Source organism: Pelodiscus sinensis, chromosome 2 (genome assembly GCF_049634645.1).
Source record: "Pelodiscus sinensis isolate JC-2024 chromosome 2, ASM4963464v1, whole genome shotgun sequence".
In the NCBI taxonomy this organism is placed as follows: Eukaryota; Metazoa; Chordata; order Testudines; family Trionychidae; genus Pelodiscus; species Pelodiscus sinensis.
In genome coordinates this window covers 42,307,791-42,315,909 of record NC_134712.1, presented here as the reverse complement: position 1 = coordinate 42,315,909, position 8,119 = coordinate 42,307,791, and positions in this window count along the sequence as shown.

Here is an 8,119-nt window from a genome sequence, read left to right as displayed (position 1 = left end):
CGACATTAGCTCTTGAAAGGGATGATTCCGTTGAAGGAGTTATCATTGTTTCTAAAGCAATTTCCTGGGATTTATCTGAGCGGTAATGGAGGTATTTATCTCCAGGTGTTGAACTGCCACTGATAACAGACAATATATTTTCTAATTTATAATAAAGCACATATGTGTTTGCCAGTATATATTTATGTATTGCATACTACAATACATGTTTTTCATTGTAGTGGTTGGTGTAATTTTGGGGTATTAAACTTTTGAAAGCACCCACAAGATGAAATATGGATCTACAGACACCCTTCATTAGCAGAAAAGATACACATGTGTGGGTGGTAAGAAACAAAGGCTGTACTTCCATAAATCAAAGGATACTTCTGTGTCTATGATTTTATGAAAAAAAATTCTTAGAACTGTTTAAGAATTCACTGTTTTATGAAACAAATTTTAAATCTCTGCATGTTTTCTACAGAATTTTTCTGTCCCACATTTTCAACATTACTTTGCCAAGCAGAAAGGACTCTGTCTTTGATTTATTACATCTGTTTATGGAATATGGCCAGTTTTACTTCTTAAACTAAGTGAATCGGGGCAAAAGCAATCACTTTTGGACATCAACTATATAAAGTAAACACTTGAATGATAAAATAAGTGTTCCCATCTGCATGTTGGCTGGTATTTCATAATGGTATAAAATTCTTGTTATTCTTACAGTGGTGTACTGTGGGGGTTTTTTTCTTTTCTTTTTGACTTTGGTCAGTTACTCAGCATAAATTGCCTGTATCTTAGAAGAAATAGTGTCTATTCAGCATATGGCATTTATAGATCTTCAAAAGCCCTTTCAGGAGACATGCTGCAGATTAGAGGGCTTTACTACTTCTGGAATGGTTTTAATTTGTTAGCACTTTAGATCTGTAGTCTTGAGGTAGATCCTCTTTCAGTCAATAAAATGGTTAGTGAAATGAGGGCAAAATATTATAATTGTGTTCTTCAAATCAGATTTTTATGTGGGTTTTTTTCCTTCTGGTATGTAAATCTGTCATTCTAGGAGGTTGTTTTTCTTTACTCTTCAGTGCAAGTGCCAAGAATGATGGTTTTAACCATGAATTACCACAGCAGTTCAAATCCAAGTGATTGGCAGGCTGCTATGTTGAGATTTAAAAAACAAACAAAACAAAAATGGTTCAACTTTGACTAAAAAGTTTGAAACCACAGCCTGGCACCATGTCCACAATTCCTATCTTTTTGGTTTTCAGCACATACATTACACTATACCACATGAAACACCTACACTAATGAGATATAATGACACAAGTCAAGGTATGGTCAGGATATACAATAAAACCTCATTTAATATACATCTCTGTAACAGAGTGGTAGGACACCCATCACAATAGCAGGTGCCAAACTTTGCAGACACTAGCTGATTCCCACTAGTGCGGACAGTATGGCTTATTAACACAATGTGATAAAAGTGGCTTTTTTGTGCAAAGGGACTAAGGTGTACTATAGACATCTCACAGCACTCATTTTACTCTAGAACTCATTTTAGAAAACTCATGAACCCTGGCTGCACCACCCAGATTGCAGTAAATCACATCCCTTCCACATCCAATCTAGGAACAGAAGATGACGGGGTTATGTCTGAGGCTACATCTAGACAGCAAACTTCTTTTGGAAGAAGCTTTTCTGGAAGAGATCTTCTGGAAAACTTTTTTCAAAAGAGAGCATCTACACAGCAAAAGTGCAACAAAAAAGTGATGTGCTTTTTCAAAATCACATTTCAGTTGTGATTACTATGGATGGAGTGGCCATCAGGCACTGTGCTTTTTCCTGCAGGCCTCTTCTTTCGAAAAAAACACTCTCTTCTGCATCCACACATGCTTTTTTCTGAAAAAGCTTTTTCAGAAAAAGGCTTCTTCCTCATAGAAAGAGGTTTTCTGCTGTTGGAAAAAACCCTCCGTTCTTTTGACTTTTTGTCAAAAGAACGCAATAGCAGTGTGGGCGTAAGTGTAGTTTTTCCAGGAAGAAAAACTCTTTTTTCTTGAAAAACTCTGCAGTGTAGACATACCCTGAGTGATTAGCTATGCAGCTCCATGAGAGGGGTAGGACCCTGAGTGTTCTGATTGGCCTCTTTCACCGAAGGCACCAAATGGCAAATCTGCCTCTCTTGCACAGAGACTGTTCTACAGAAGGAGGTCAGCAAAGGCAGCCATTTTGGCTGTCCAAGGAAATTTACCAACAGTGGTTTTACATTTAACTTTGGGGGAGGGAGGGCTGTGCATCTTTACTCAGAAAAAGACTCATTGGCTGAAGCCCAAGATCAGGCTAGCTGGGAAGCTAAAGGATTAAGCTGGGGTAAAACGGGATTTTCCATTTAATGAGAAATTTCACAACTCCTTATTTTTCCCCATTCCAAAACAGAACAAAAATATGCCATTTCCCTACTCCTGTGTGATGTTCACCTGCTTCTACATAAAAGAATCACATTTTCCTTTTTATAGAATCACCACAGAAATCCAGTTCAGTTCGTTATCTACCATGAGTCCTCAGTCCTTTTCAGCATCACTGCATTCAAGATTCAGTCTTTTTCATAAAACTGACCCACATTCTTTGTTCCTATATGACCTTACATTTGGTAATATTTAAAAGCATGTTGTTGTTTACATAAGAACATCTTACCAAGTGAACCAAGTTTGTCTGTACAACCACATGGCACTTAGCAGTATTTATCAAGCCACCAATTTTTGTATCAGCTGCAAATTTTACTAGAAAAGATTTTGAATTTTCTTCCATATCACTGACAAAAATATGAATAGCATTGGTCCCAGAATAGACCTCAGCAGGACCACATCAGATGATAATTCTCATCTGATACAATTACTCTTTGCCATTTGTCAGTTATCCAGTTTTTAAATCAATTTAACATTGGTGTTATTGGTGTACTTTGATGAGCATTCATCAGTAGAGGTGACTTTGGCACTGACACCTCAAAATGGAGCTTGACCTGTGTCTGGACCCAGTTCATCTGCATACTGATGGACAGATGCCAGCAGCTGCCTTATCTGCAAACATGACAAACTTGAAGTCCAGCTTCCTCCCACTAGATAATCAACACAGAGAATATACAATATGTGGCCGTTGCCTTTGATAGAAAGAGAAGACATGAGATAATATAGAGGGTAACCTATATTATCACTATTGCTAGGCACCATGTCAGTATTTCTGTCACACTTTTTCTGTTTGCATGTGTGTTTTTTTGCTTCTTTTCACTACACGACTGTTAGGGTGTGTCTAGACTACAGGGTTTTGTCGACAAAAGTGGACTTTCGTCGACAAAACTATACCTGCGTCCACACTGCCTTTGAGTTATGTCGACATAATGTTGACAAAACTCAGCAGTTTTGTCGATGTATGTAAACCTCATTCTATGAGGAATAACGCCTTTTGTTGACAGAGTTCTGTCGATAGAAGGCATTATTGCATCTACACTGTCCTTTGCGTCCACACTGTCATGTCGACAAAGCGGCTTGCTTTGTTGACAGAACTGGATGTAGTCTAGACGCTCTTTGTTGACAGAAGCTTTGTCGACAGTATCTGTTGACAAAACTTCTGTTGACAAAACCCGGTAGTCTAGACGTACCCTTATAGTTATCTATGTCCTGGCACACAAATCTGCAAGTGGACATGCAAATAAGTCCTTCCGTGTATTTATATAAATGAAATAAATTAAGAAAATATTTGCAGCATGCATTATTTGCATTAGAAAATTGCTGTGCATTCCTTTGGACCATGTTGACTTGGAAAAGGCATAATATTTGCCTCACGTACCAGGCCACATTGGGACTGATGCTGAAAAAGAAATAACTCTGGGAGCCAAAAGATACTGTGACATATTGTACATGTTACTTTACTCTTATGGTGCTGTGTTATGAGACATTTCTTTCAACTGGGCTTGTGGTTTATGCAACAACTTCTTATGATTACCTACTGTATACACAGAAGCAATCAGCAGGTTTACAATGGGTATCAAGGTAGGTGGGATTCCTATGCAAGTTAACATTTAAATAATCTGTGCCTTTGTGAAAAAATGAATTGCTTGGTTCCTAATGATTCACACATTTCAAACCAACCTGCTAAATTTTTTTAAAAAAACAACCCAACAAACAAACAGGCAACAACCAATAAACTAAACCACCACACAAAAATCCAAGCAACTCATAAAATAGTCAATTTCTAGTGAAAATATAGGAGAGCCTGAAATATTTCCCTTTTAAAGTGAAAGTTCCCAATTTCTTTCAATAAAAGGCTTCTGACTAAAATTGTAATGAATATTAGTTTTACTATTTAAAAACTAGGCAGCAATACAATTGAACAGCATTACATAAGTATAAAGGAAAAACTTCCTGTATGTTAACAGGAATAAAATGGGCCAGAGCCTTTGAAGCGAGTTAACAACTCAACAGATTTTCTGCTTTGTTACTAATATTAGCCTTACCAAATCTCTGCAAAATGTTTGCAAATGCAGCAGTTGTTTTTGCAGTCCAGAAGCAAGCCATCTTGTACTTTTTGAAAATAAAAAGGCAAACGTGTTATAAAAAAATACCCTCTAAATTATGTTGTGACACCTACATCCTAATTCTTTTTCACATGCTACCCATATGTCTCAGTGCCTAACTTTAGGCACACATGTTAGAAAAATCTGTCTCTCTAGCCACATGTGCATATGCGGGTGAACACGGATGTCTGCATCTTCTTTCTGAAGTTTTATCAAATGAAAAATATTGCAAAATGTAACTGACAGTTAAATATATATCTATATATATACAAAAATGGCAATTTTAAATTAAATTGAGCAAAATTTCACGAAAGTTTCTGTTTTATTCTCAACCCCCCTCCCCCGACACCCACAAGAGCATATGGCCCACTGTTTAAGTAAAGACTGCTTATTTGCACAAAGTGGATGTTGCTATTAACACTGTACTAATTACTGAAAACAAACATGTGTAAGCATGATCTCTGGTAACTGCCTCTGTCAATCCAGCTTTTTCTTTCCACTTGTTCATACCAAGGAATTAGTATTACTCATGAAGGTACAGTACACCTTCAATCAACCGGCCTTCCAACTGGCATGAATAAGGAAAGCCTCATCAACCACGATTGAACGTAGACTTCAGACTTTTCTGTCATGCTTCTACTGGTTTAAAAAATATATGAAACACAAAAGAAGCTTTTCAAAAGAAGCTTGTTTAGTGACAAAACATCGGACATAAAGATTAATAGATGGTGTGGTATCTGAGGGTATGTCTACACAACAGGACAAAAGTCGAATTAAGATACGCAATTTCAGCTATGTCAGTTGTGTAGCTGAAATTGAAATAGCTTAACTCGGCTTTTGGCGCTGTCTACATAGGAGGAAGTTGGTCTCTTATTAAGGAGTATCCTCCCTTATCTCCTTCAGGCTATGTGCGGCTCTCCTTATAGGAAGAGTTGAAAGCACCTGCTATGGAAGAACAGAGTGCTAGTTTGATCAGCAGTGTGTCAAATCCTCCAGTTCAGTGCAAGTTGCATATACAAATGTTGCATGATACAATATTTTACATCTGATTATTTTCAGAGCTCATGCTATGTTTTGGCACCAGTTCCCTGTCATTTTTCACACCATGCACTTTACATGAGGCGTTTCCTTTATAAAACAACTTGACTTCAGGTTTCAGGATTTCTAAGTAAATGAAATTCTGTCATCACACTCTGGGGTTTCAGTCGTACTTTGTTGTTAGTCTCTCCCTGGCACAGCTCGAGGACACCAGTATGCTCATTGAACGCTGCATGCACTTCATGTAGTCTTGGGTTTGTGCCCATGCCTGGAAGCTGGCTTTTAATCAAGGCTGAACACAATGTTTTACACGGATGGGTAAATATTATTCTCCACAGTCTATAGCTGGGGAAACTGAGGCAAGGTCCTACAATGACAAAGCCAGCCAAGAATAAACTCTGGATCTTCTCCCATATTCACATCCATTGGACCACACTGTCTTTGTTTCACCCCTTCCATTTCAATCACTTTTTCCTCTATCTAGTTCCTTTTCTCCCTCCATTCCACTCGGTCACCAGGTATTTGTGTGACATGGCATGGGGGAGGGGCAGAAGCCCCAGAAGACAGGATGGGCAAACCTTTTTTCTGGTACACTCTAATGTGACATGATGGTAAGTGACCTGCAGGAGTTGATTTGCCAGGGTGTCTTCCCCCTCCTGGAAGCCAGCAGACAAGAGCTATGATGGGATATTGACTCCCTTGCCCTCCCTTTCAAAAGCACGAGGAGATGAAGGCAGCACTGACAAGCTCCTTTTCTGTTCCTTCTGAAAACGAACTGAAATGTCTCTGTAGTAGTGTGTCTAAGCCTGCTGCTTTTCAGAGCAAGATGCATGAGCCGAGACTTCTGATCGGTGCTTTGTTGATTCTACCAGCTCAATAACGCACAAGGTGTCTTTGGCATTGTTAATAGAAAAGCAGCTGGCTTACAAGCCCTACAGCCCATTGTAGACATTGATGCATCTGGAAAAACACAGGCTAGTTGTCTGCCGACCCCTTCAGGGCCTGTTGAGGAATGAATTGCCTTTTCACCTGCAGAGGTGGTGATCACTCCAGGAAAAGACTGAGGTACTTTGGCATGGCTGAGGAGACTGGGGAGGCCTGCACTAATGCTGTGTCCTGTACCTTTTGTAGATCAAAAGAGGCTTCCACAAGTAACAGTATTTGTTTAACGGACATTCAAGGGGTTCAATAAAGTGCTGCATTTTCCTTCTATAAGTTGTAGCTTAACACAGAAAAGTCTTGATTTTTTCGGTTGACAGCTATAGAAAGGAAATCTAAACTGCTCCTCAGATCACCCTGTCTGCTGTCGCATTAGGTAGTCTCAGTGTTAACACTACATAGCAGAACCTCACAAACTCAGCCTGCAGCCTTCTTGTTTTTGGAAACCAACAACTCTTCACCCAAACTTCCTTCCCTGCATTTCAGTTGCTCTAAGTGAGATTCCGGAAGGGGCAGCAAAGAAACTGAACTCCCCTTTCCAAATGGTTCTGAGGCAGTGGGCCTGGCCCATGAAAGCTCATCACCTAATAAACCATCTTGTTAGTTCTGTCTTTTGTTTTAGCTAGACCAGACTAACACGGCTGCATCTCTATCACTATTCCCCTTTCATTGTCAGTGGCGATCCTTTCGAGTCTGGGAGACACTCACTGCCACAATCCACATTCTCTCCTGGGCGATCACTAGCTTCTGTGCTTTCAATGATATCTGGTACAAGTGTTACTGTCTCTTAAGGCCAACTAAAACAGAAGTCCTACAACTGGACCATAGATAAGTTGGGTAACAGTGTCTGTGGTCCTGAAGCCTTATTAGGTGATGGAAGAAAAACATCACAGTACAACGGACTCTATAATGAAGCACACCAAACAGGGTATCGTTCATCTTTGCCATTGGGATCGTTTAAAAAAAATAGTCCCTGTGCTCTCAAGGGTTTATAGAACTTGCCTCCTCTCTGCCTTTTCTTGTAAAGAAATAAAATTGCTCCATAAGAAGCTACTTGCCTTGTCACACTGTTCTGGTTATATCTGTGTTTCCTTCACTAATTCAAACAGAAATCAAAAGTTCTTTCAGAAGATTTTTTTCTATACAGTTGGTTAAATAAGAATCCTCTCCCTTTTTGCTATCTCTTATTGTCTATTTCCAATTATAACCTCAGGATCACAGTCAAGTCCTTTCTTCAGTGCCAAGCAACAATTTATTTGAGAAGTACCAAGTTAAAAGGTGGAAATAAATAGCCAGAAAAGGGTTTGTACTCAAAATATTCTTTATCTAGGCCTAAAATTACAAGTGGAGAAGAATTCTTAAAATTAAATATGGCCCAAGAGCTGGTATCATAAATGTAGACATGGCTTTGGATTTGAGAGCGAATCAAGTCAATTGTTCCATTGTACCAACATTTCTTAAGATGTTCTTGAGACAAACAGGAAACAGATTCTTTCTGGGTTTCGATCTGACCTGGAGCCAAAATCCTCCAGGGATTTGACTACAAGATCCCTACCTCTCCCAGAATCTGAATGGTTTTAGATTAGAGGATGT